This window comes from Phyllobates terribilis, unplaced genomic scaffold (genome assembly GCF_046119375.1).
Source record: "Phyllobates terribilis strain yellow unplaced genomic scaffold, ASM4611937v1 Scaffold_13__5_contigs__length_258822181, whole genome shotgun sequence".
Classification (NCBI taxonomy): Eukaryota; Metazoa; Chordata; class Amphibia; order Anura; family Dendrobatidae; genus Phyllobates; species Phyllobates terribilis.
In genome coordinates this window covers 185,874,442-185,902,062 of record NW_027362773.1, presented here as the reverse complement: position 1 = coordinate 185,902,062, position 27,621 = coordinate 185,874,442, and positions in this window count along the sequence as shown.

Here is a 27,621-nt window from a genome sequence, read left to right as displayed (position 1 = left end):
TTGCATGCTTAGGGCTCCTGACCAGAGAAACCTCCCACCTGCTCCCAGACGTAATATTTCTATTACTGTGGCAACCAGACCCCTGGGGTGCCACACATACCCTTTACCACGTATAGAGGAATCCCTGGCTGCCTTAAAGTCTGCAAATTACTTCTCCACCCTTGGCCTCACTAGTGGGTACTGGCAAGTAGCTGTTGCTGAGGAGGATCGGGAGAAAACGGCCTTCACCACCCCGATGGGACTCTGCGAGTTCAACAGTATGCCGTTCGGACTCTGCAACGCCCCTGGAACGTTCCAGAGATTGATGGAGTGCTGCCTGGGACATCGCAACTTCGAGACTGTACTACTATACCTGGATGACTTGATAGTATACTCCAAAACGTATGAGGACCACTTGAAGCACCTGGCAGAAGTATTTGAGTCGCTGTCCCGGTATGGGATGAAGTTGAAGCCCTCAAAGTGCCACCTGCTCAAGCGAAAGGTACAGTACATGGGGCACATCGTCAGTCCAGAAGGAGTAGCACTGGACCCAGAGAAGGTCACTGACATCCAGAAATGGCCGGAGCCGAAGAGCCTCAAGGAGGTACGTCAGTTCCTGGGACTAGTCGGGTATTACCGGAGGTTTGTGAAGGACTACACCAAGAAGTCGGCGCCTTTGCAAGATCTCCTGGTAGGACAGTCTGGGAGAGGCAGAAACCCCCCCATTCCAGTGGGGTAAGGAGCAAGCTGAATACTTTAAGGTGATGAAGGAGATCCTGACCGGCGAAGAGATCCGAGCCTACCCTGACTACAGTCAACCGTTCCTGTTGTACACTGATGCCAGCAACGAGGGATCTAATGCTCTGCTCCGCTGATGCACCTCACTGGTACATGCTCTGCATAATTTCTCTGCCTTATCTGTCCCACTCCATTCAATACCCACATATGTCTGTCCCTTCCCCACTATAGATCTTATCTGATTTTTAGAGGTGCTAAACTGCAGAGACTAGAGTCCTAGCTCTGTGTTTGATCACCCAGCCATCTCCTGGTGAGACGACCAGCTGGTAATTTAGACATAAGCAGCTCCCACAATGCCCTTCACCTGATAGTTGAATGTGCCCTATATATTTAGAAGCTCTGTAAGGGGTGCACGTGTGCTGGGTTGTGCACGCGTCTTCTTGTGCAAAGTGGCTTCGGAGATAAGTGGCAGTTATTTCAGAGGCAGTTAGTCAGGGCAGGAGTCAGGTAACCAACTCTTTGACCACTTACTCTCTTTTAACTATGTTTCTGTTAGCTCTCACATTTTCCTCTATAATCCTCCACTTTCTATTAACCCCTCAAATCCCTACACCTAGTAAGGAACTTTTCATCTCTCCCTCCATCCTCCCCACTCATCTCACCTCCTCCTCCGAATTATTCCTCAACATTCAATCCTGGATCTCCAGACACAGACAGCCACCTCATGCTCTCTCTTGCTCCCACCTGCTAACACTTTCTCTGCTCCTCCTCACTGCTGGAGATATCTCTCCAAATCCTGGTCCTCCTCGCCATATCCCCACAGTTACTTCTACCTCCTATCCACTACCTTCCACAAACTGTCGCATCCCTTCTAACCTCATACCCATCCAACTAATCCCCACTTCCTCAGTTGCTCTAACAGGAGCTCTATGGAACGCTTGCTCTGTCTGCAACAAACTTTCCTTTATCCACGATCTTTTCATTACACACAAACTTTCCTTCCTCGCCATCACTGAAACCTGGCTCACCCCCTCTGACACAGCCTCCCCAGCTGCACTCTCATATGGCGAATTCCACCTTTCCCACACCCCCCGCCCCAACGACAAACATGACGGAGGCGTAGGTTTTCTCCTATCAGAACACTGCTCTTTCACCCAAATCCCACTGCCACCCTCCATTACACTCCCCTCTTTTGAGGTGCACTGTGTGCGCATCTATTCCCCCTCAAACCTCCAACTGGCCGTCGTTTACCGACCCCCAGGGCAAGCCACCACCTTCTTAGACCACTTCACCACCTGGCTGCTTCACTTCCTCTCCACTGACATCCCCACTATCATAATGGGTGACTTCAACATCCCCATTAACACTTCCCACTCGCCTGTCTCTAAGTTCCTATCTCTCACTTCCTCCTTCGGACTCACTCCATGGTCTTCCACACCCACCCACAAAGATGGCCACACACTGGACCTCATCTTCACCCGCCTCTGTTCCCTATCTAACCTCTCTAACTCACCACTCCCTCTCTCTGACCATAACCTCCTCACATTCTCTACCCTCTCCTCCCCAGGTGCACAATCCCCACTCCACAAACTTACACACCCTCGCAGAAATCTCAAACACCTTGACCTACACTCACTCTCTGAATCCCTCCTCCCTCTTACAGACCTAAATTCCTTACACGATGCAGACGTTGCTGCTGCTTCATATAACACCACAATAGCTGCAGCTCTAGACTCGATCGCCCCTCTCACACACACCACATCTCGCACATTCAACAGGCAATCCTGGCACACTAAACTTACTAAAGAACTGTGCCGGGCCTCCAGGGTTGCGGAGCGGAGATGGAAAAGGTCTCACTCCATCGAGCACTTCATCGCATTCAAGCAATCCCTCACTAATTTCAAGTCCGCACTCACTACAGCAAAACAAACCTACTTCTCATCTCTCATATCCTCCCTATCTCACAACCCTAAACAGCTATTTAACACTTTCAACTCTCTCCTTCGTCCCCCAGCACCTCCTCCCTCTTCTCTCATCTCAGCCGACGACTTTGCCTCATTCTTCAAACAGAAGATTGACACCATCAGACAAAACTTTTGCCTAAAGTCCACACAACCCCTCCTCATATCTACTCAACCCTCCTCCTCCAAACCCCACTTCTCCACCATTACAGAAGGTCAAGTCTCCTCTTTACTCTCCAAATCACACCTCACCACCTGTGAACTTGACCCAATCCCATCCCACCTCATCACTAACCTTACCACAGTCTTCATCCCAACCCTAACCCACCTCTTCAATCTGTCACTAACAACCGGTGTCTTCCCCTCATCTTTCAAACATGCCGCAATCACACCCATCCTCAAAAAGCCCTCCCTTGACCCTTCCTCTCTGACTAGCTACCGCCCCATATCACTCCTCCCCTTTGCCTCAAAACTACTAGAACAACATGTCCACCTTGAACTGTCCTCCCACCTCTCCTCCTGCTCCCTCTTCGACCGCCTGCAATCTGGCTTCCGACCGCATCACTCGACTGAAACTGCCCTGAGCAAAGTCACCAACGACCTACTAAATGCCAAATCCAAGTGACACTACTCCATCCTCCTCCTTCTGGACCTGTCATCTGCCTTTGACACAGTGGACCATTCCCTCTTTCTCCAGATTCTCTCATCTCTTGGCATCACGGACTTGGCTCTATCTTGGATCTCCTCATACTTAACAGACAGGACATTCAGCGTCTCCCACTCACGCACCACCTCCTCATCTTGCCCCCTATCTGTCGGTGTCCCCCAAGGTTCAGTTCTAGGACCTCTGCTCTTCTCCATCTACACCTTTGGCCTGGGACAGCTCATAGAGTCTCACGGTTTTCAGTATCACCTCTATGCTGACGACACACAGATCTAACTCTCTGGACCCGATATCTCCTCCCTACTAACCAAAATCCCACAATGTCTGTCCGCCATCTCATCCTTCCTCTCTGACAGATTTCTAAAACTCAACATGGATAAAACAGAGTTCATCATCTTTCCACCCTCTCATTCACATCCCCCATCTGTCCTAGCCATCAACGTCAATGGCTGTTCACTCTCCTCAGTCCCACAAGCTCGCTGCCTTGGAGTAACCCTGGACTCTGATCTCTCCTTCAAGCCACATATCCAAGCCCTTTCCACTTCCTGCCGACTCCAACTCAAAAACATCTCCCGGATCCGTGCATTCCTCAGCAAAGACAGTGCAAAAACACTAGTGCATGCCCTCATCATATCCCGCCTCGACTACTGCAACCTCCTGCTCCGTGGCCTCCCTTCCAACACTCTTGCACCCCTCCAATCTATCCTAAACTCTGCTGCTCGACTAGTCCACCTGTCCCCCCGCTATTCCCCGGCCTCTCCTCTCTGTCAATCTCTTCACTGGCTCCCCATTGCCCAGAGAATTCAGTTCAAAACTCTAACCATGGCATACAAAGCCATCCACAACCTGTCTCCCCCATACATCTGTGACCTAGTCTCCCGTTACCTACCTGCACGCAACCTCCGATCCTCACAAGATCTCCTTCTCTACTCCCCTCTTATCTCCTCCTCCCACAATCGTATACAAGATTTCTCCCGTGCATCCCCCCTACTCTGGAACTCTCTACCCCAACACATCAGACTCTCGCCGACCGTGGAAACCTTCAAAAGAAACCTGAAGACCCACCTCTTCCGACAAGCCTACAACCTGCAGTAACCACCGCTGCACGACCAGCTCTACCCTCACCTAATGTATCCTCACCCATCCTTTCTAGAATGTGAGCCCTCGCGGGCAGGGTCCTCGCTCCTCCTGTACCAGTCGCTGACTCGTTTTGTTAAGATTATGTAAATGCTTTTGTTATGTATATTCCTATCACATGTAAAGCGCCATGGAATAAATGGCGCTATAATAATAAATAATAATAATAATAATTAGGAGCTGTGTTAAGTCAGAAGCAGAATGGCCAAGAAAAGGTGATCGCCTATGCAAGCAGGAAGCTCCGCCCGACCGAGAGGAACCCGGAGAACTATAGCAGTTTCAAGTTGGAGTTCCTGGCCCTGGTCTAGGCCATCACCGAGCGGTTCAAGTGTGACGCCTCTTACTCGAAAAAGCCCTTTTCTTTACCCTGGGAGATGGGGGACTCGGAGTCAGGTCCTGTGATGGAGAGATGGGGTGCAGCCGTGGCCCGGACCCGACCCGTGCTCAGGGCCGTCACATTAAAAAGGATGGTGTGGGCTTATCCGGTTTGAGTGGCTGATTTACGACTACGCCACCTGTGGCACCTGGTGAAGGCCACCAACGCCGCTGCAGTCCGCTGAGGCATGGTGTTATGGCGGCCAGAGTTATTACTACTCCCCACAGGCGGAGCAAGGCCTCAGGGCAGAGGGACAGGATGGAGGGGGTAGTAGTAGAGGAGAACGGGCGCCGCGTCGTGCGGTGTAGTGCAGAATAAACAGTCCGGAGGCCATAGGGGTGAACTTCCAAGGCTTTACTCATTTTAGAGATGGCAGAAGGAAGGCGACACTTCCTGGTCCCCGCGGAGTCCTGCGGTCACCAGGGACGGGGGTCCGACAACCTCCGAGTAAGTCCAGCATTCAGTCGGGACCCTACACCAGAGTGTTCCTGAACTACAGACCGAATCCTTTCCTGTCCGTGTGTGCGCAAATAGGCCGGGTCTCCCTCTGAGCTCCTCTCAGAACTAGGGCACGGGTGGCAGCTCCGCTCCGTCCGATACCCGGTGGGATCCTCAGGGCCTACCGGGCTTTCCCGACCAGGACATGGAGTAGCAAGGTTGGGTGTCGGGGGCCGGTACCCCTCTTGCAGCCGGACTCCCTCTGAATATATCAATATGGCGAGGACAGGTGGCGTACACCGCTCCGTCTGCATCCTGCCTGGAATCCATTTGCTGTGGAGCCACACTCTTAAGCTCCGGGCCTTCTTGGTCCTGGTCATTGGCCGGGTTGAGACATTCCCCGTCTGCAACCTGCCCCTCGTCCCAAGGCCGGGGTGCGAGGGCCGTGTCTCCCTCCCCTGCAGGTCCACACAGGATCCACGCTCAGGGTGGGAGATCACAGTTACACACAGTATTTGACAGCACAAAATGACCAAAACCAAAGATGGCTCTTTATTAAATATGAAATGTAAAGTGTAACTAACTTGTAAGTCCTCCACCCTCACCCACTAACTGGTTCCCCTAACTCTTGGTTCCCCAGTCTCCCTGTAACCAGGGGAGCAGCACCTAGTGCATACTAGCCCCCTCTGGTGGAGAATTGTGGTGTTGGATGCAAAGGTTGGGTCACGACTATCACACTGTTCTTACCTCAGAGGAGGAACACTACACTCCATTAGAGAAGTGCAGCATCCCTGTGGCGGTCAAACCCTCAGGGGCGCCACACAAGCACTACCTAGCCTCCAGTAAGTTCACTGCCTACACAGACAATAACCCCTTGACTCATCTAGAAACAGCCAAATTAGGAACCATGGAACAGCGATGGATGGCTCAGCTGTCAAACTACCAGTTCACCATTAAATACGGGGCAGGCCGCAAGAATGCCAACGCCGAAGCCCTGTCCAGGATGCCTCACCAGTCGGACACTGAAGAAGAAGTGGATGACCTTGAAGAGATTGAGCTACCTGCCTTCCACCGTAATGGAATGGTCCACGAACAACGAGCCTCCAGGAGGCATCGCGGTAAGACGCTAAACCCTTTGCCTCACCACAGCTGGAAGGAGACCCAGGACAGCGACCCGGTTGTCAGCCGTATTAAAGAACTGATAACTCAGGAAGGTTCCTCCCTGGAGAAGGAAGCGTCTCTACAAGCCAAGCAACTGTGGGGTGAGAGAAGCCGGCTGTTCATCTATAGAGAGAAGCTGTGCCGAAGGTACGTCAACCCGAGGACCCATGAGATGGTGTGGCAGATCGTAGTGCCCAGGACGGACATCCAGATGGTGTTGGAGGCCCACCACGATCAAGCGGGGCACTTTGGCTGGAAGAAGCTAGAAACCCTGCTAAAAGGTCGGTTTTACTGGGTTGGAATGCGGAGCTCCATAGAGAGGTGGTGCCGAGACTGTGGACCCTGTAGCCTCAGAAGGAAAGACTACAGCAGCCAGAAGGCACCCCTGCAACCCATCAAGACAACTCGACCTTTGGAGATCGTGGCCCTGGATCATGTCAAGCTGTCACCCAGCAGGTCAGGATATTCTTATGCCCTGACCATCGTGGATCACTACTCCCGGTTCCTGGTGGTCGCTCCCGTCAAGGATCTGACGGCAGAAACTGCGGCGAAGACGTTTCAGGCGTACTTCTGCAGGCCCCATGGATACCCGGAGCAGGTGCTGACAGATCAAGGCTCAGCCTTCGAAGCTGAATTGTTCAAGGAGTTCTTCCATTTGTACGGGTGTAAAAAGATCCGGACTACACCGTACCACCCCAAACCAACGGTCTCTGTGAAAAGATGAATAACATCGTCATCGACCTGCTGAAGACCTTACCACTAGAGGAGAGAAATCAGTGGCCAGACCTACTACCTGACCTGGTAGATCTGTACAACCACATATCTGTGAGTTCCACCAATTGTACTGTAGAATATCTCATGCGAGCAAGACCCGGAAAGTTGCCCATGGACCTGGAGCTTGGTGTAGTGGAACCCGAAGCAGATATGTCCACTGAGGACTGGGATACGACTCGACAGGAACAGTACAGGAGAGTACAGGCCTGTGTCGAAGACAGTCTGAATAAGGTAAGAGACAAGCAGGAAGCCCACTTCAATAAAAGTGCACCAGCAGAACCCTTCACACCAGGAGAAGTGGTGTTAAAGAGGAAAAGGAGAAACCACAAACTTGATGACCAGTGGGAGAGAGAACCCTACACTGTGTTAAAGTCAAGATTCGATAACAGAAAGACCTGTCTAATTACCAAGGACGGAGGAAGAACAACCGCAATGGTATCAAGAGACCACCTGAAGTTGTGTCCAGGTCTGCTAAAGCTCCAGGAGGAAGTGCCTCTCACCGTACCGGAGGAGCTTGATGAAGAAGTAATCCACACTGAATTAGGTGATTTCCCGGCAGATTGGCCCCAAATAGGAGGAGCAGTGATAATACCTGTGATCCCCTTCTTCCAACAGCCAGAAGACCCTCCACAGCATGTAGAACCTGTGAGTGCCTGCTCAAGAAGAATCCCCGGAAGAAGAATCCCCGGCTGGAGGAGAGCAAGAAGACCCAGTCAATGGTACACTTGCCAGTCCCATGGAGAGGTTAAGGCAGTTTTACAACCTAACCACACATAGAACTGACAGGGTAGCAAACACAGATACCATTCACACTCCCGTACTATGTAGATCCACACGTAGCACCAAAGGCCAGGCCCCTGTTAGGTTTAGCGAGTAAGCAGAAAGACCTATACGCTTTGCATAAACAGTTTGATGAACCCAACATTGTATGATGGCCCCTTCAGTAGTCCTCATATAGTATGAAGCCACCCATACTATATGATCCCCCAACAGCTTATTGTACACAATATAATGCCCCCAACATTGCATAATGGCCCGCACAGTAGCCCCCACGTTGTATGATATCAATTAGTAGTCCCCACAGTATATGACGGCCCGTACAGCTTCCTATAAACAATATGATCCACCCAATATTGTATGATGGCCCCCACAGTAGAACCCACATTGTATGATACCCCCTCAGTATTCCCCAACTGTATAATATAACCCACAGCCTTTTATAAACAGTATGATGCTTCCAACATTGTATGATGGCCCCCACATTAGTCCCTAAAATATATTATACACCCCCCAGTTATCATGGCCTTGTATGATGGCATTGTATGATGGCCCCCACATTAGTTCCCACACTGTATGATACCACCACATGAGTCCTCACACAATATAAAGCTCTCATACCATATGTTCCCCCCACAGCTTACTGTACACAGTATAATGCCCCCCATATTGTATGATACTCCACACTAGTCCCCACACTGTATGATGCCACCACAGTCAGTCCAATTATAAGTATTAATAAAAAAAACATAAACATAATATACTTACCTAACACTGAGTCCTAGTGAGTCCGCCAGCAGACAGTAGCTAGTCACAGGTAGACCAACATGGTGATATCATCATGCAGAGGCACGCACGGAACATCAGAGTCACAGAGTGATGACTTCATCATGTCGCTCTGTCCCCCTTATCCCTGCTAGGGGGTTCTTTAGTGTGTCACCCTGGCATTATGTATCAAGTCTTTCTGTATCAGCTTGACGCCAACACCGATATTGTTAAGCTTTGGGTGGGCCCGTCGGAGTGAGGGGCTTAAGGCGACTTGCCCTTCTGCTTCTCCAGTAGTAATGCTTCTGGGGGAGCAGTAAGGCAAGTATATTTTTTAACTTTTTAGTTTTAACATTTAGATGATTCTTTACAGTGTAGTAAAATAGAGGCCGGCTGTATCTGCACAGAAGTGAATTACAAAATAATACACATTTTAGCGAATGAGGATTCTTTTAAAGTTTGAGAAGATTAAATTCTCTCATCTCTTTTTAGTACGTAAATATTTTACTCTATGCAGAAATCTTTGTGAGATATTCAACCCATCCACAATTACATTAGGTCATCATGATATTAATAAAAATACCAAAAAGCAGTTCTATATATGAGAAGAATCTAACCAGAATCAACATAGATGTTCAATATATTTATTTGTGCATATAAGTTGTTAATTATATGCAAAGATGAAAAAAGAAAGTCTGTAGATACAGTCACTTTCTATAGAAAGGAGCAGATGATGATTCCGCTCTTCAGGCCTTTGGTTGCACTTGAGCTGTTTTTGGACATCCAGGTCTGGATCACACATGACGGAGAGGAGAAGAGCAGGAATGTGTGACGTGTGATCTATGAAGTTGGAGTTCTCCTGGATTCCTAGAGCACCGCGATCAACCATATGGCCTTCTGTCTGACCATGGCTAGGTAGTAGAAGGAGCAGCCACTACCTTCTGTCTGTCCATGGCCTGGTAGTAGAAGGAGCAGCCGCATCCTTCTGTCACTACATGGCTAAGTGTGAGAAGGAGCAGCCACTTCCAACTCTCTTTACTTGGCCAATTTTAAGAAGGAGCAGCCGCTGCCTTCTTTTTTTCCATATCTGGTGGAGAAGGAGCAGCCGCTGATTTCTCTCTGTCCATACCCGGTGGAGAAGGAGCAGCCACTGCCTTCTCTTTGTCCATATTCGGTAGTCGTCTTCTTACCACCACATTGTAGATGAGTCGTCCAGATGGTAACATAGCAAGTATGGCTGAAAGAAGTCCTTCAATTTCAGCCTTTAATTACTTGCTATGTTGATCCAGAGGAAGGCGAAAAATAACCCTGAGGACTAGTTGTTGTATAATCCGCCGGACTCCACGTCGCTCCAGTTTATGGAGAGGAAGAATGGGCACTCTCGGATGAATGATGAGATAGCATACCGGGCAGATGGAGTTTTGCAGAGAAGCTGGAAAATGAGAGAGACCATTAATTATTATATTATATATTATTACTGATACGTTATTACTAGTGTTGAGCGAGCACTAAAATGCTCGGGCGCTCGAAGCTCGGGCCGAGCTCGCCGTGATACTCGGGAGCTCGACCCGAGCAGCGAGCCCAATGTTAGTCTATGGGAGACCCGAGCATTTTTGCGGCGGTCTATAGAAAGCCTAAAAAGTGCCCAAAACGATAGTGACAGTGCTCAAATGACATGGGGACAGCATGGGCATCGCCCCAGGAAGCATTTCTGACCCCCAGGTCACTGCTGTCAACAACGTGGTCAGAGGTATTAAGCCACTTTTACGGGCTCACAATAAAACGTTCAAAAACGAAACTGAAACGTTTTTCCTGTGAAATATGTTAAGGAACTTCCTTTCCAGGGTAAAGACTTGTGTATAAGGTAAAATATATAACCAAAAGCAAAAATACTCCTCTACACCTTGGCTATGTTCACAAGTAGCATTTTTTATGCGTTTTTGCACTTTTGTATTGCTTTCAACCGTGACAAATGCATTCACCGGGAAATGTCATTTTAACATTTTACAATCTTATCTGGCCATGTGCTGTGTGACACATGCATATGACTCGCCCCCCGGGCCGAGGGGCACCCGTAACCGGGCTTCTGGGGGTTGTAGTATCCGTGGCAGTGACCCGGTCCCGTGGCTCAGGGTGGTCAGGCCAATGGTGGTATTTTGTGGGGGTTCTAGGTTAATTGTTCGACTACGCCACCCGTGGATTGCGGTCAGCGTGGACCGCCGCTGCAAGGTAGACCGCTGGGGCTGATGGTGCATGCAGCTGAGGTAGTGTGACTCCCCACGGGAAGAGTGCAGCCCCAGGGCAGTAAGAGTGGATGATGGGATTGATGGTGCGAGCGTCCCAGCACTAGTAGTGCTGGTGCGGCGATGAAGCACAGAGACGTGGGGTTGCAGTTCAAATTCTTTACTCACAGTTCTTTATATTCTTAGTCATTCCGCCGGCAATGACTGCCCAAGCCGTGCTGCGTCCACCAGGCAGGGGGCTCGGTCAACCCCCAGGCAATTCCAGAGTGTGGCACAGGACTCCCTTCTATTCCTTTCTCTGGCCGTGCCCCACCAGTGACACTACTTTTGTCCAGCTGCCTCGGATCTTCTCTTGGGAGGCTGGATGTCCACTTCCCTGACCCTATGTGGTGTGCCTTTCTAGTAGGTGCAGTGAGGGGTTGCACCAAGATGTGATCACGACTGCCGGTCCTTGGCTGAGGATTAGTCGCCTCCACCAACTTGGGATCCGGTACCCTGTTCTGCCAACTCGTCACCCGCAATCTCCTGGGCCTTTGGGGTTCCTTCTGCCCCCGTGTCTCTGGGCCTCTCTGGGTGTTCTGTTCCTTTCTTCCTTTCCTTTCTGTTGGTTCTGGCCTCCACTCCAGGCCTGCCTCGTGGAGCTGGGCCCAGACTGAGCCACAGCTCCCTGTCAGCCCTCCTGGCTGAACTCCTTCTCTCACTGAACTCACTTCCTCTTCCAACTCTTCTCTCTGAACTAAGATGGTGCCCACCTTTTATACCTCCCTCTCTGTGTATGAGCCCAGGTGACTTGCAACCAATGGGCTCCTGCCTATGCCCAGAAACCGTCCCCTCCTGCTCCTACATCACTGGGTTTTCCTCCCCCCTCCCCACTCCAGCCAGAGACAGATTCTGTCATGCCTGCATTACTGTCTAATGGGAGCACCGTTGAGCTGTCCCCCGGAAATGGGGTGTGTGTGATGCATGCAGCCTACCGAGCCCTGGTCCACACACCATCCTTACCCGGGAGTGGAATATCACACCTCTGGTTGAGGTGCAATACCCCTGTAGCGGCCGAACCCTTGGGGCGCTACACATACAGTGCTGAAAAGACATGGGAACAGCATGGGGAAGACCTCTGGAAGCATCTCTGACACCCAGGTCATTGCCTAAAAGTGTGCCCATCAGAAGTGATCCTTTCCACATCAGAAGATGCAGACTTGCAACTATCCCCGTGCAAGTCCTTGTCCCAGGGCAGTGTTCAATTGTACCTCCCCCATTCCTTGCAATGCAAGCGTAAGTGTGCAACCTGCCACCCACCCACCCCCAGGCTGCAATACCATACTGCTAGCTTGCTTGCACTTGAAATGCGGCCTTTTAGTTTGGAGGAGGCCGAAGCTGGCCACTACCTCATGGCTGCTTCGGCAGCGAGGTATCCATACTCAGTCCCCAGCCGCCCCGCGGCCGGGTGTCCACACACAGTCCCCAGCCACCTGGGGGCGGCCGGGTGTCCATAAATGGTCCCCAGCCGCCCCTATTTCTCCTTGGAACATCCCCCCACACACTTTTCTTAGCCCGGCCTGCTTTAGGGCAGCATTGGACGAGCCCACCAGAGAACCAGACTCCTCCGGTGGACCCTGGCTTCTCCATCAGGGGAGTTGAGAGAGCCAAGGTGAGGAGCATGATGATGATGATAGAAGTTAGCATCTGCTTTGCTTTCTTGGAATGCAAGCGTAAGTGTGCAACCTGCCAACCAGGCTGCAATACCATACTGCTAGCTTGCTTGCACTTGAAATTGGGCCTTTTAGGCATGCGGAGGCAGACGCCGGCCACCATGTCATGGCTGCGTCGGCGGCCTGGTATCCATACTCAGGCCCCAGCCGCCCAGCGGCCAGGTGTCCACGCTCGGTCCCCAGCTGCCAGGAGGCGGCCGGGTGTCCATACTCGGTCCCCAGCCGCCCCGCGGCCAGGTGTCCACACACGGTCCGGCCTGGTGTCCATAAACGGTCCACAGCCACCCCTATTTCTCCTTGGAACATCCCCCCACACACTTTTCTTAGCCCGGCCTGCTTTAGGGCAGCATTGGACGAGCCCACCAGAGAACCAGACTCCTCCGGTGGACCCTGGCTTCTCCATCAGGGGAGTTGAGAGAGCCAAGGTGAGGAGCATGATGATGATGATAGAAGTTAGCATCTGCTTTGCTTTCTTGGAATGCAAGCGTAAGTGTGCAACCTGCCAACCAGGCTGCAATACCATACTGCTAGCTTGCTTGCACTTGAAATTGGGCCTTTTAGGCATGCGGAGGCAGACGCCGGCCACCATGTCATGGCTGCGTCGGCGGCCTGGTATCCATACTCAGGCCCCAGCCGCCCAGCGGCCAGGTGTCCACGCTCGGTCCCCAGCTGCCAGGAGGCGGCCGGGTGTCCATACTCGGTCCCCAGCCGCCCCGCGGCCAGGTGTCCACACACGGTCCGGCCTGGTGTCCATAAACGGTCCACAGCCACCCCTATTTCTCCTTGGAACATCCCCCCACACACTTTTCTTCGCCCGGCCTGCTTTAGGGCGGCATTGGACGAGCCCACCAGAGAACCAGACTCCTCCGGTGGGCCCTGGCTTCTCCATCAGGGGAGTTGAGAGTGCCAAGGTGAGGAGCATGATGATGATGATAGAAGTTAGCATCTGCTTTGTTTTCTTGGAATGTAAGCGAATGTATGTAGTAGCGGCTAGGCCTGAGGTGGTCAGCGTTTTGGCGCATATCCTACCTCCTCCGAGGATTGCTGGATGTTTTCCTGCTACTATCCCAGTTCTATGACTCCTGTTAAACCAAAGCTTCAGGTGATGAATGATGGATGAGGTGGTGGCAAAGGAGAAAGAACAGGAGGAACAGGGACCATTCACATCAATATCAGGCCAGTCAACCACACATGTCTAGTAGGATTTGTTTCTGTACCAAAAGGAGAGGTTCGGCTACACAGTTATAGGGCATGCAGTGAGTGCAATGCCTACCAAAAATTTCGAGGCACTCCAATGCCCCTTGGAAGTGACATGGAGGTCAGAGGGCCTTAACTAAACCGTTTTTTCCATTTATAGCAACTGGGTCTCCTGTGCACTGTTGGCCTAAGCAGTGAATGGAAGGCTTTCAAAAAATTATGAGGAACTGCAATGCCCCTTGAAACAGACGTGAATTACAGCATACTAAAAACCTTCTACCCATTATTGGGGAGTGGGTCTCCCTTAGTGTTCGCCTATGCATTGAAAAGCAAAAGCTGACTAAAATTAGGAGGAAATGCAATGCCCGTTGGAAGAATGGTGGAGTTCGCAGTGATATAAAAAGACAATATCAATGCCCCTTGAAAAAGTGGTGGAGGTCGCAGTAGCTTAACAAGACGGTTTTAATGCCCCTTGGAAAAGTGGTGGAGGTCTCAGTAGCTTAACAAGACGGTTTTAATGCCCCTTGGAAGAGATGTGGAGGTCGCAGTAGCTTAATAAGACGGTTTTAATGCCCCTTGGAAGAGATGTGGAGGTTGCAGTAGCTTAACAAGATGGTTTTAATGCCCCTTGGAAGAGACGTGGAGGTCGCAGTAGCTTAACAAGATGGCTTTAATGCCCCTTCGAAGAGACGTGGAGGTCGCAGTAGCTTAACAAGATGGTTTAAATGCCCTTTGGAAGAATAGTGGAGTTCGCAGTAGCTTAACAAGACGGTTTTAATGCCCCTTGGAAAAGTGGTGGAGGTCTCAGTTGCTTAACAAGATGGTTTTAATGCCCCTTGGAAGAATGGTGGAGGTCGCAGTAGCTTAACAAGACGGTTTAAATGCCCCTTGGAAGAGACGTGGAGGTTGCAGTAGCTTAAGAAGATGGTTTAAATGCCCCTTGGAAGAATGGTAGAGGTCGCAGTAGCTTAACAAGACGGTTTAAATGCCCCTTGGAAGAGACGTGGAGGTCGCAGTAGCTTAGCAAGACGGTTTAAATGCCCCTTGGAAGAGATGTGGAGGTTGCAGTAGCTTAACAAGACGGTTTTAATGCCCCTTGGAAGAGACGTGGAGGTCGCAGTAGCTTAAAAAGACGGTTTTAATGCCCCTTGGAAGAGACGTGGAGGTCGCAGTAGCTTAATAAGACGGTTTAAATGCCCCTTGGAAGAATGGTGGAGGTCGCAGTAGCTTAACAAGACGGTTTAAATGCCCCTTGGAAGAGACGTGGAGGTTGCAGTAGCTTAACAAGACGGTTTTAATGCCCCTTTGAAGAGACGTGGAGGTCGCAGTAGCTTAACAAGACGGTTTAAATGCCCCTTGGAAGAATAGTGGAGGTCGCAGTAGCTTAACAAGATGATTTAAATGCCCCTTGGAAGAATGGTGGAGGTCGCAGTAGCTTGACAAGACGGTTTAAATGCCCCTTGGAAGAGACTTGGAGGTTGCAGTAGCTTAACAAGACGGTTTAAATGCCCCTTGGAAGAATGGTGGAGGTCGCAGTAGCTTAACAAGATGGTTTTAATGCCCCTTGGAAAAGTGGTGGAGGTCTCAGTTGCTTAACAAGATGGTTCAATGCCCCTTGGAAGAATGGTGGAGGTCGCAGTAGCTTAACAAGACGGTTTAAATGCCCCTTGGAAGAGACGTGGAGGTTGCAGTAACTTAACAAGATGGTTTAAATGCCACTTGGAAGAGACGTGGAGGTCGCAGTAGCTTAACAAGACGGTTTTAATGCCCCTTGGAAGAGATGTGGGGGTTGCAGTAGCTTAATAAGATGGTTTTAATGCCCCTTGGAGGAGACGTGGAGGTCGCAGTAGCTTAACAAGACGGTTTTAATGCCCCTTCGAAGAGACATGGAGGTCGCAGTAGCTTAACAAGACGGTTTAAATGCCCCTTGGAAGAATAGTGGAGGTCGCAGTAGCTTAAGAAGATGATTTAAATGCCCCTTGGAAGAATGGTGGAGGTCGCAGTAGCTTAACAAGACGGTTTAAATGCCCCTTGGAAGAGACATGGAGGTTGCAGTAGCTTAACAAGACGGTTTAAATGCCCCTTGGAAGAATGGTGGAGGTCGCAGTAGCTTAACAAGACGGTTTAAATGCCCCTTGGAAGAGATGTGGAGGTTGCAGTAGCTTAACAAGACGGTTTTAATGCCCCTTGGAAGAGATGTGGGGGTTGCAGTAGCTTAATAAGATGGTTTTAATGCCCCTTGGAAGAGACGTGGAGGTCGCAGTAGCTTAACAAGACGGTTTTAATGCCCCTTCGAAGAGACATGGAGGTCGCAGTAGCTTAACAAGACGGTTTAAATGCCCCTTGGAAGAATAGTGGAGGTCGCAGTAGCTTAAGAAGATGATTTAAATGCCCCTTGGAAGAATGGTGGAGGTCGCAGTAGCTTAACAAGACGGTTTAAATGCCCCTTGGAAGAGACATGGAGGTTGCAGTAGCTTAACAAGACGGTTTAAATGCCCCTTGGAAGAATGGTGGAGGTCGCAGTAGCTTAACAAGACGGTTTAAATGCCCCTTGGAAGAGATGTGGAGGTTGCAGTAGCTTAACAAGACGGTTTTAATGCCCCTTGGAAGAGACGTGGAGGTCGCAGTAGCTTAACAAGACGGTTTTAATGCCCCTTCGAAGAGACGTGGAGGTCGCGGTAGCTTAACAAGACAGTTTAAATCCACCTTGGAAGAATAGTGGAGGTCGTAGTAGCTTAAGAAGACGATTTAAATGCACCTTGGAAGAGACATGGAGGTTGCAGTAGCTTAACAAGATGGTTTAAATGCCCCTTGGAAGAATGGTGGAGGTCGCAGTTGCTTAACAAGACGATTTTAATGCCCCTTACAAGTGCCATGCAGTACAGCATATTAAAAACATTATTCTCATTATTGGGGAGTGGTTCTCCCATAGTCTTTGCCTATGCCCTCCAAGCCAAAGCTGGCAAAAATTAGGACGGAGGAACTTGCAATGCTGGCAACATGGACCACGGTCACCCTGGTGGTTTAGTGGTGGTGGAGGCTGAGGATAAGGAGAAGAGCAAAATACAGCCGAAATGAGGAAGCGTATACCCATGTGTGGGTGTGAAGCGGTGCATGGAAATACACCTCTTGAAATCACACAGTGAATTTGACTTTATGTTACTCTGCTGTCATTTGGTGGTGATGAGAAGTCTGGCCCAATCCAGCCCTTGTTCATTTTGATAAGGGTCAGCTTGTCAGCATTGTCAGTTGACAGGCGAGTGCACTTATCAGTTATGATTCCCCCAGCGGCACTAAAAACACGCTCCGATAACACGCTAGCGGCAGGGCAGGCCAGGACCTCCAAGGCATACAGAGCGAGTTCATTCCAAGCGTCCAGCTTGGATACCCAATAATTAAAAGGCACAGAGGAATCACGGAGGACGCTGGTACGGTTGGCAAGGTATTTCCTCACCATCTTTTGAAACTTTCCACTCCTTGTGAGAGTACCCCGCACCTCAGGGCCTGTAAGCTGGGCGGGTCTCAGAAAACTGTCCCAGAATGTTGACTGTGTTCCCCTGCCTCTGCTGGATTGGAGTTGCGTCTCTCTCGCCTGTACGCCTTGGTTGGTCAACGAACTGTGACCTCTGCAGCTAGCGTGTTCAGATGGGAATTTTTTTAACAGTTCTGCAGCAAGGGCCTTCTGGTACTGTCACATTTTTGTAGACCTCTCCACCTCAGGAATAAGAGAATGAAAGTTGTCCTTGCTGCGGGGGTCTAAAATTGTCACCAACCAGTAATGACTGTCACCCAACATTTTGACAACGCGAGGGTTACGGTTAAGGCAGCGTAACATAAAGTCAGCCATGTGTGCCAGACTGGTAACGGACAAGACTTCCGTGTCCTCACCAAGATGACCACTGACCATGCTCTCCTCCTCCTCCTCCTCCCCCCTGTCCTCAGACCACCCACGCTGAACCGACTGTATGACAGTTGTACAGGTACTACCGTCTACAGTGTATGATACCAGCTCCTGTTCTTCCTCCTCCTCCTCTCCCTCATTGTCCCCCAATGCACGTTGGGATCAGATGAGGCTGAGCTGTGTGTGATCGCCCGCTATGGCTTCTTGATCCATCTCATCATACTGTGGCTGCAATGCCTCCTCTTTAATTCTCTGCAGAGAGCGTTGCAAAAGACAGACAAGTGGGATGCTGACGCTAATGATGGCGTCATCGCCACTCACCATCTTGGTGGACTCCTAAAAGTTTGTCAGAATGGTACATATGTCAGACATCCAGGTCCACTCCTGAGGTCTTATGTGTGTAGTCTGACCTGAATATCGACGGCATTGTTGCAGCTGGTACTCCACAACTGCTCTCTTCTGCTCACAAATCCTTTGCAACATGTGGAGGGCAGAGTTCCAACGTGTGGGGACATCACACACCAGTCGGTGTGACGGAAGCTGCAAACGCTGCTGCAACACAGCAAGGGCGGCGGAAGCTGTAGCCGACTTGCGAAAATGAGCTGACAGGCGGCGTACTTTCACGAGCAGATCTGGCAACTCGGGGTACGATTTAAGAAACCGCTGAACCACGAGGTTAAGCACATGAGCCAGGCATGGTACGTGTGTGATCTCATCTCGCCTCAGAGCCACCACCAGGTTACGGCCATTGTCACACACGACCATGCCTGGATGTAGGTTCAGCGGTCTCAGCCACAGATCTGCCTGCTCTTTCACAGCTGTCCACAACTCACAAGCAGTGTGAGGTTTATCACCTAAGCTTATGAGTTTCAGCACAGCCTGTTGCCGCTTGGCTGAGGCAGTACTGCAGTGCTTCCAGCTTGTAAATGATGTGGTGATATCTGAGATGGATGCTGAACATGAGGAGGAGGAGGAGGATGATGCGCAGGAGCTGTACACTGTGGGGGCAACTCTGACTGACATAGGGCCTGCAATCCTCGGTGTGGGGAGGATGTGTTCCGTCCCAAGGTCCGACTGGGTCCCGGCTTCCACTATGTTTACCCAGTGTGCCGTCAGGTAGATGTACCGTCCCTGGCCACAAGCACTTGTCCACGTGTCCGTTGTCAGGTGGACTCTCCCAGTAACTGCGTTGTTGAGGGCACGGCAGATGTTTTGGGACAAGTGCTTGTGTAGTGCGGGGATGGCACACCGGGCAAAATAGTGTCGGCTGGGGACCGAGTACCGAGGGATGGCGACCACCATAAGGTTGCGGAAGGATTCCGTCTCCACCAGCCTAAAAGGCAGCATTTCCAACGCAAGCAGTCGTGAAATGTGCGAATTTAGGACTGTGGCCTGTGGGGCGTTGGCTGCGAATTTGCGCTTTTGTTCAAAGGTCTGGAATATGGACAATTGAATGCTGAGGTGGGACGTGGACGTTGATGCTGTTTCTTGAGAAACTGCCATAACAAGTGAAGACTGAGAGGAGGGAGCATCTTTGCATGCAGTATGAACAGGGGATTGCCTTGCATGCACAACAGGGGGTTCTATTACATGCACAACAGCGGAAGAAGCAGTGGTGACACCTGCTGACACTGGTCGTGGATCCTGGGGTTCACCCCACAAAGTCGGGTGCTTTGCTGCCATGTGCCTGATCATGCTGGTGGTGGTCAGGCCGGTAGTTTTGTCACCTCTGCTGATGCTGGCCTGGCAGGTGGTACTAATGGCCTTTTTGGGGTTATCAGCAGAGTCTTTAAAAAAATTCCAGACTCTGGAAGACCTACCGGTTGTACTGGCAATGTCCCTCATGTTGGCGTTACGGGGAACGGCTGCCCGCCTTCTGTCTGCGGCCACCACACTGCTTCTTTCTGCCTGTTGGGGTACTCTGCCTCCCTCCCCCTGTGTGCTGCTGGCTTCGCTCTGCGTGTCCTCCTGCCACGTTGGGTCAGTTACTAGATCATCCACCACCTCCTCCTCTTCCACTTGCGCACCACGATCCTCCTCCTCACTTCATGGCAATTGTGTGTGGTCATCGTCCACCTCTTGTGACAAATTGCCCGCGTCGACTTCCTCTGGCCGTGGCTGTTCAAATATTTGGGCATCGATACATGGGATCTCCTCTTCCACCACTTCAAGCGGAGCAGGCGAGGGGCACAAATATGGAAATGGACCAGTGAACAGCTCTTCAGAGTGTCCAAGTGTGGAATCAGTTGCTGTCTGATGACACGTGGCATGGTGGGAGGAAGGAGCATCAGGGTGAGGAGGAGTATGCGGTCGAGACTCACGGCTACTAAAACTTGACCGTGTGGAAGACAGACCGGAGGTGGTGGTGCCCAGGTAACTGGAAGTATTATCTGCTATCAAATTAATAACCTGTTCACACTGATCAGTTCCTAATAGTGGTCTTGTTGTTGTGTGCTTCCCTAGTAATTCGATCAAGAACTGGGAGCGAGAAGAAGTGGCTGTTGGTTGTGGCACATTTTCACCTTGGCCACAGCCCCGTCCTCTACACGCACCATCACCAGAACGCCCAGTTCCACGTCCCTTGCCACGCGCCTTTCCCATTGTAAATGAAGTAAAATAGCTTACACTCGCACTATCAATGGAAAAAGGGTAACAAATAGGAGATTAGAACCGTGGAAGAGGAAAACCACAGTTATATTTTTCTGGCCTACACCAGAATTTTTCAAACAGATATATTTGTGTCTGAACAATCAGGGAGACACTATTACTGTTTTTCTTTATGGAAAAAATACCAAAAGCTGGAAAATACAGAGATTGACCCATGGAACTGCAAAACCACAGTTAGATTTTTCTGGCCTACACCAGAATCTTTCAAACAGATATATTTGTGTCTGAACAATCAGAGAGACACTATTACTGGGTTTTTTTACGGCAAAAAATCCAAAAAAAAGGATAATACAGAGATTTGACCCGTGGAACTGCAAAACCACAGTTATACTTTTCTGGCCTACACCAGAATCTTTCAAACAGATATATTTGTGTCTGAACAATCAGGGAGACACAATTACTGTTTTTCTTTACGGAAAAAATTCCAAAAGCTGGATAATACAGAGATTTGACCCGTGGAACTGCAAAACCACAGTTAAATTTTTCTGACCTACACCAGAATCTTTCAAACAGATATATTTGTGTCTGAACAATCAGGGAGACACTATTACTGTTTTTTTTACGGCAAAAAATGCCAAAAAAGGATAATACAGAGATTTGACCTGTGGAACTGCAAAACCACAGTTATACTTTTCTGGCCTATACCAGAATCTTTCAAACAGATGTATTTGTGTCTGAACAATCAGGGAGACACTATTACTGTTTTTCTTTACGGAAAAAATACCAAAAGCTGGATAATACAGAGATTTGACCCGTGGATCTGCAAAACCACAGTTACATTTTTCTGGCCTACACAATAATCTTTCAAACAGATATATTTGTGTCTGAACAATCAGGGAGACACTATTACTGTTTTTTTTTACGGAAAAAATGCCAAAAATAGGATAATACAGAGATTTGACCTGAGGAACTGGAAAATTACAGTCATACTTTTCTGGCCTACACCAGAATCTTTCAAACAGATATATTTGTGTCTGAACAATCAGAGAGACACTATTACTGGGTTTTCTTACGGCAAAACATGCCAAAAAAAAAGGATAATACAGAGATTTGACCCGTGGAACTGCAAAACCACAGTTATACTTTTCTGGCCGACACCAGAATATTTCAAACAGATATATTTGTGTCTGAACAAACAGGGAGACACTATTACTGTTTTGTTTTACGGAAAAACTACCAAAAGCTGGAAAATACAGAGATTTGAACCGTGGAACTGCAAAACCACAGTTATATTTTTCTGGCCTACACCAGAATCTTTCAAACAGATATATTTGTGTCTGAACAATCAGAGAGACACTATTACTGTTTTTTTTACGGCAAAAAATGCCAAAAAAAGGATAATACAGAGATTTGACCCGTGGAACTGCAAAACCACAGTTATATTTTTCTGGCTTACACCAGAATCTTTCAAACAGATATATTTGTGTCTGAACAATCAGAGAGACACTATTACTGGGTTTTTTTACGGCAAAAAATTCCAAAAATAGGATAATACAGAGATTTGACCTGTGGAACTGCAAAACCACAGTTATACTTTTCTGGCCTACACCAGAATCTTTCAAACAGATATATTTGTGTCTGAACAATCAGGGAGACACTATTACTGTTTTTCTTTACGGAAAAAATTCCAAAAGCTGGATAATACAGAGATTTGACCCGTGGAACTGCAAAACCACAGTTAGATTTTTCTGGCCTACACCAGAATCTTTCAAACAGATATATTTGTGTCTGAACAATCAGGGAGACACTATTACTGTTTTTTTTACGGCAAAAAATGCCAAAAAAGGATAATACAGAGATTTGACCTGTGGAACTGCAAAACCACAGTTATACTTTTATGGCCTATACCAGAATCTTTCAAACAGATATATTTGTGTCTGAACAATCAGGGAGACACTATTACTGTTTTTCTTTACGGAAAAAATACCAAAAGCTGGATAATACAGAGATTTGACCCGTGGATCTGCAAAACCACAGTTAAATTTTTCTGGCCTACACAAGAATCTTTCAAACAGATATATTTGTGTCTGAACAATCAGGGAGACACTATTACTGTTTTTTTTACGGCAAAAAATGCCAAAAATAGGATAATACAGAGATTTGACCCGTGGAACTGCAAAACCACAGTTATATTTTTGTGGCCTACACCAGACTATTTTAAACAGATATATTTGTGTCTGACCAGTCAGGGAGACACTATTACAGTTTTTTTTACGGCAAAAAATGCCAAAAAACAGGATAATACAGAGATTTGACCCGTGGAAGTGCAAAACCAGAGTTATATTTTTCTGGCCTACACCAGAATCTTTCAAACTGATATATTTGTGTCTGATCAGTCAGGAAGACACTATTACAGTTTTTTTTTACGGCAAAAAATGCCAAAAACAGGATAATACAGAGATTTGATCCATGGAACTGCAAAACCACAGTTCTATTTTTCTGGCCTACACCAGAATCTTTTAAACAGATATATTTGTGTCTGAACAGTCAGGGAGACACTATTACAGTTTTTTTTATGGCAAAAAATGCCAAAAAAAGGATAATACAGAGATTTGACCCGTGGAACTGCAAAACCACAGTTCTATTTTTCTGGCCTACACCAGACTCTTTTAAACAGATATATTTGTGTCTGACCAGTCAGGGAGACACTATTACCGTTTTTTTTATGGCAAAAAATGCCAAAAAAAGGATAATACAGAGAGTTGACCTGTGGAACTACAAAACCACAGTTATATTTTTCTGGCCTACACCAGAATATTTCAAACAGATATATTTGTGTCTGAACAATCAGGGAGACACTATTACTGTTTTTTTTATGGCAAAAAATGCCAAATACAGGATAATACAGAAATTTGACCCGTGGAACTGCAAAACCACAGTTATATTTTTCTGGCCTACACCAGACTCTTTTAAACAGATATATTGGTGTCTGAACAGTCACAGACACACTCAATTTTTTTTTTTTTGGGGGGGAGAATACCAAAAGGTTAATAAGACGCGTATTTGGACAGTCTGACTGAGGAAAAAAAAATACAGGATTTAGATGAAAAAAAAAAAGGATTTTTCCTGGCCCCTGAGACCGGGGAATAAGTCTAGCAATTTGACCAGCAGGAGCACACAGGACTGTAATGCAGCATTTGCTGGTATAACCGCTGCATCTCCTATACAGCCTGCCTGCCTTCCTGATATCTGGGATGGATATTAGTCCTGAGAAGGACTGTTTGTTTGATTTGGCAGCCTTTCGAGACCCTACACTACCTATTTCGCAGTATAAATCTCTCCCTAGGTCAGCAGCACTCTCCCTACACTGTCTGATCCGGAGCGACTGTGTCCAAGATGGCGGCACCCGGTTTTAAATACTCGAGGTGATGCTGTGCGGCCAGCCAATCACTGTAATGCCCACAAACAACATGGCTGCGGCATTGCAGTGACTGGCTGGCAATCCCTGCATGTTCATTGGCTCTGTAAAGAGCGCCAAACGTGCAGGGCGGAGACCCGAGCTCCCGCCCGAGTAAACCGGAAATGCTCGGTGCTTGCCGAACATCGAGAGTAGTGAGATGCTCGGGCGAGTACCGAGCAGTGTCGAGCATGCTTGCTCAACACTAGAGGTTACCAGTGCGGGGTGATTGGTAACCGTGAAACAGAGGAGGCCCCAGAAGCAAATCCAAATCTCACCAAACCCCAAAATGGCGCATGAGGTAAAATGGCTGCATCAGTACTATCCCCAAGTGTGTTCCCGCCTACAACAGCTGCAAGGGAGACAGGGGCATAAGTTACTTAATGCCCAGTGCGGAGGTCAAACGATATACTCCTGGGAGGAAGATTCCTCGGTCAGGAAAGATAACCTCATCAGCCTAAATGGTGAAAGGTGCTTTATACAGTGCCAGCTAGATTGACTCTTCATAAAAGCACTGTGGGACACAGGAGCCCAAGCGAGCCTTTTAAATGAAGAAAGGAGATGGCCACATACCTGCCTTCGGTTGCTGAAAGAACTATTAGGACCAGTGGAACTCCACGGCAAAGTTGTCAACCAGACCGAAATCCCTTTCATAGGCTGGGTGGAAGTGACTTTCCAATTGAGGGCCACGAAGAACAGCAACACCATTGAGCTTTTGGTACCTTTTCTCGTGACCAGTGATCAGAACGTGGCAGAGGATCCTATCCTGGATTATAATGTAATCAGTGAGGTCACCACGAAACACAAGTCAGTGATGCTGGTGGTGGATGCAATTGCCACATCACTTGCCATACCAAACGCCGTGGCAGAAAATGTGATTCATAGAGTAAGGAAAGCACAGAATACATTGGACCTAAAAGAAGTCAAGGTAGGCTGGTGCCCAACCATCATCCCTGCAAACCAAATGGTGGGGGTGAGGTGTGGAGTCCGGGTAGAACCAGGATGAAAAGTCCAGAAAAGACTGTTCATGCCAAAAGACTCCTCAGAACTTCCGGAAGGCCTAGTTCAAGGTGAGACTGTGCTTACGATTCTTCCTACTGGTGGGTTTGCTCGAGTGACAGTACCGGTGATGAATTATATGAAACACGAATTAGACTGGATCTAAAGACTATGTAGGTCACATTGAAACCGTTTAAGCGGTATATCCAGTCAGTGTGAGAGCCGCCCAGGGGTCTACCATGAACCCGCAAAGGAACAGGAGTTGCCCAGGGGAGGAATTTGCACGACCCACCCCAGGGTCCTGCGATCTCCCAGTATCCCTTGAGCACTTGTTTGCAAAACAGATGCTGAGAGAAGAGTGTCGTGTATTCTCTAAAGATTACTCTGATATAGGCTGTATGGAGTCATTGCAATTGAAAAGCAATTTGAAAGACACGACCCCAGTAACCAGAAGTTACATGTCTGTGCCGAAACCATTACACCGTGAACTGAAAGAGTATTTGCAAGATTTAATAAACAGAGGTTGGGTCCAAAAGTCGAAGTCATCTTATTCCTCTCCTATTTTTTGTGTTAGGAAGAAGGACGGTATGTTGAGACTCTGCTGTGATTACCGGGAACTAAACCGAAAGTCAGTATATGATCGGCACCCGATACCAAAGATTCAAGATATGCTAGATAGCCTATCAGGAAGTACCTAGTTCTCTGTCCTCGATCAGGGTAAAGCATACCATCAAGGGTTTGTTGAAGAGTTTAGTAGACCCTTGACAGCATTCATCACACCGTGGGGGTTATATGAGTAGATCCGCATACCGTTTGGGCTCAATTCAGCTCCTGCAGAATTTCAGAGGAGTATGGAGACCTGTTTGGAAGGATTGAGGGATGATATCAGCCAGCTGTACTTGGATGACAATGTGGTACACAGAAAATCCTTCCGGGAGCATGTTGAATACGTGAGGACTGTATTACAACATCAACCATATCAACAACACGGAGTTAAGTTGACCCCAAAGAAGTGTGAACTGTTCAAAAGGCAAGTCCGATTTCTAGGGAAAATTGTGTCCGGAGAAGGAAATACCATGGACCCAGCAGAAATCGCTCCGATACTGGCCTTTAAAGACAAGCGGCCCTCTACTGTCGGGGAGTTAAGGCATATCTTAGGATTCCTCGCCTACTATCATATTTACTTTCAGAACTTCTCCAGGATTGCCACCTCGCTATACCTCTTCTTGGGGGATACGACAGAGTCAACAACACCCACGGAGAAAAAGAAGAACGCGAGTAGGACGTGGCTTAAAAGAAACAATGACGTTTCATCCCAACAACCCATTCTGTGGACAGCAGACCACCAGGAGGTATTGGAAGAACTAGTAGACTACCCGATAAAACCACCCATCTTGGGATATCCTGATTTCAACTTACCATTTGTTCTTCATTGTAACGCTTCTCAAGTTGGACTGTTAGCTTTTCTGTATCAGCATCAAGATGGAAAATTGAGAGTCATCAGTTACGGTTCTAGAACGTTGACAGACGCCGAGATGAATTACCATCTACATTCCGGAAAATTGGAGTTCCAGGCATTGAAATGGGCTATCTGTGAACGATTTAGAGATTATCTCTACTGCAGCAAAGAGTTTGAGGTATACGCTGACAACAACTCTTTGACCTATGTCCTTACTATTACTACAGCCAAACTGAATGCAATGGGTCAGAGATGGGTCGCTAAACTAGCTGACTTCAATTTCAGCATTAAATACAGGCCAGGAAAATACAATGCGGATGCTGACGGATTGTCGAGAATGCCACCAGAGCCTGAGGAATTCATGCAAGAATGCACAGAGGAAGTTAGTCTGGAAGCAATTGAGAGCACTACCCAAGCAGTGCAAGCTTATCAAGAGGAAGACACACCATTGTGGTGTCCGTTGATGGTGGAAACCACCATAAAAGCGAGAGAACAAGATCACCCCCTGTCCATTCAACAACTACCAAAAGGAAAAATCTGTAAAGCACAATGGGAAGATCAGATAATTGGTAGAATACTACTTTATGTGGACCAAAATCGGTTTCCAAGTAGACGGGAGAGCGATAATGAGTCACCAGCAGTATCTGTTTTAGTTAAAGAATGGACGAAGCTCTACCTCAGTGGAGACGGTATCCTGTATCGTAAAGGAGGGCAAAACCGGCAGTTCGTACTACCCAGAGTATTCCTTAGGGAACTCCATGAAAACATGGGACACCTGGGAGTGGAAAGGACAACCACCTTGATCCGTGAACGTTTCTTCTGGCCGTACATGCAGAGAGATATTGAGAGGTACGTGACCAGGGATTGATGGGTGTCTGAAAGATAAACATCCCAACACATCAACCCTGGTACCTATGGGCAACATTCAAACTACATATCCGTGTGAGATGGTCTCAATAGACTTTCTACATCTTGAGACGTGAAAGGGTGGTTACGAATACATATTGGTGGTGATGGACCATTTTACTCGATTTGACCAATCATATGCCACCGCCAATAAAGCTGGTCGAACAGGGGCAGAGAAGATCTTCAATGATTTTGCTTTGAGGTTTGGGTTCCCTACGAGGTTACACCACGACCAAGGAAGAGAATTTGAGAACCAGCTCTTTGCCAAGCTAGGAAAGTACTGTAGAATTCAGAGATCCCACACAACGTCCTATCACCCAGAGGGTAATGGACAAGTGGAATGTTTTAACCGGACATTATTGTCGATGTT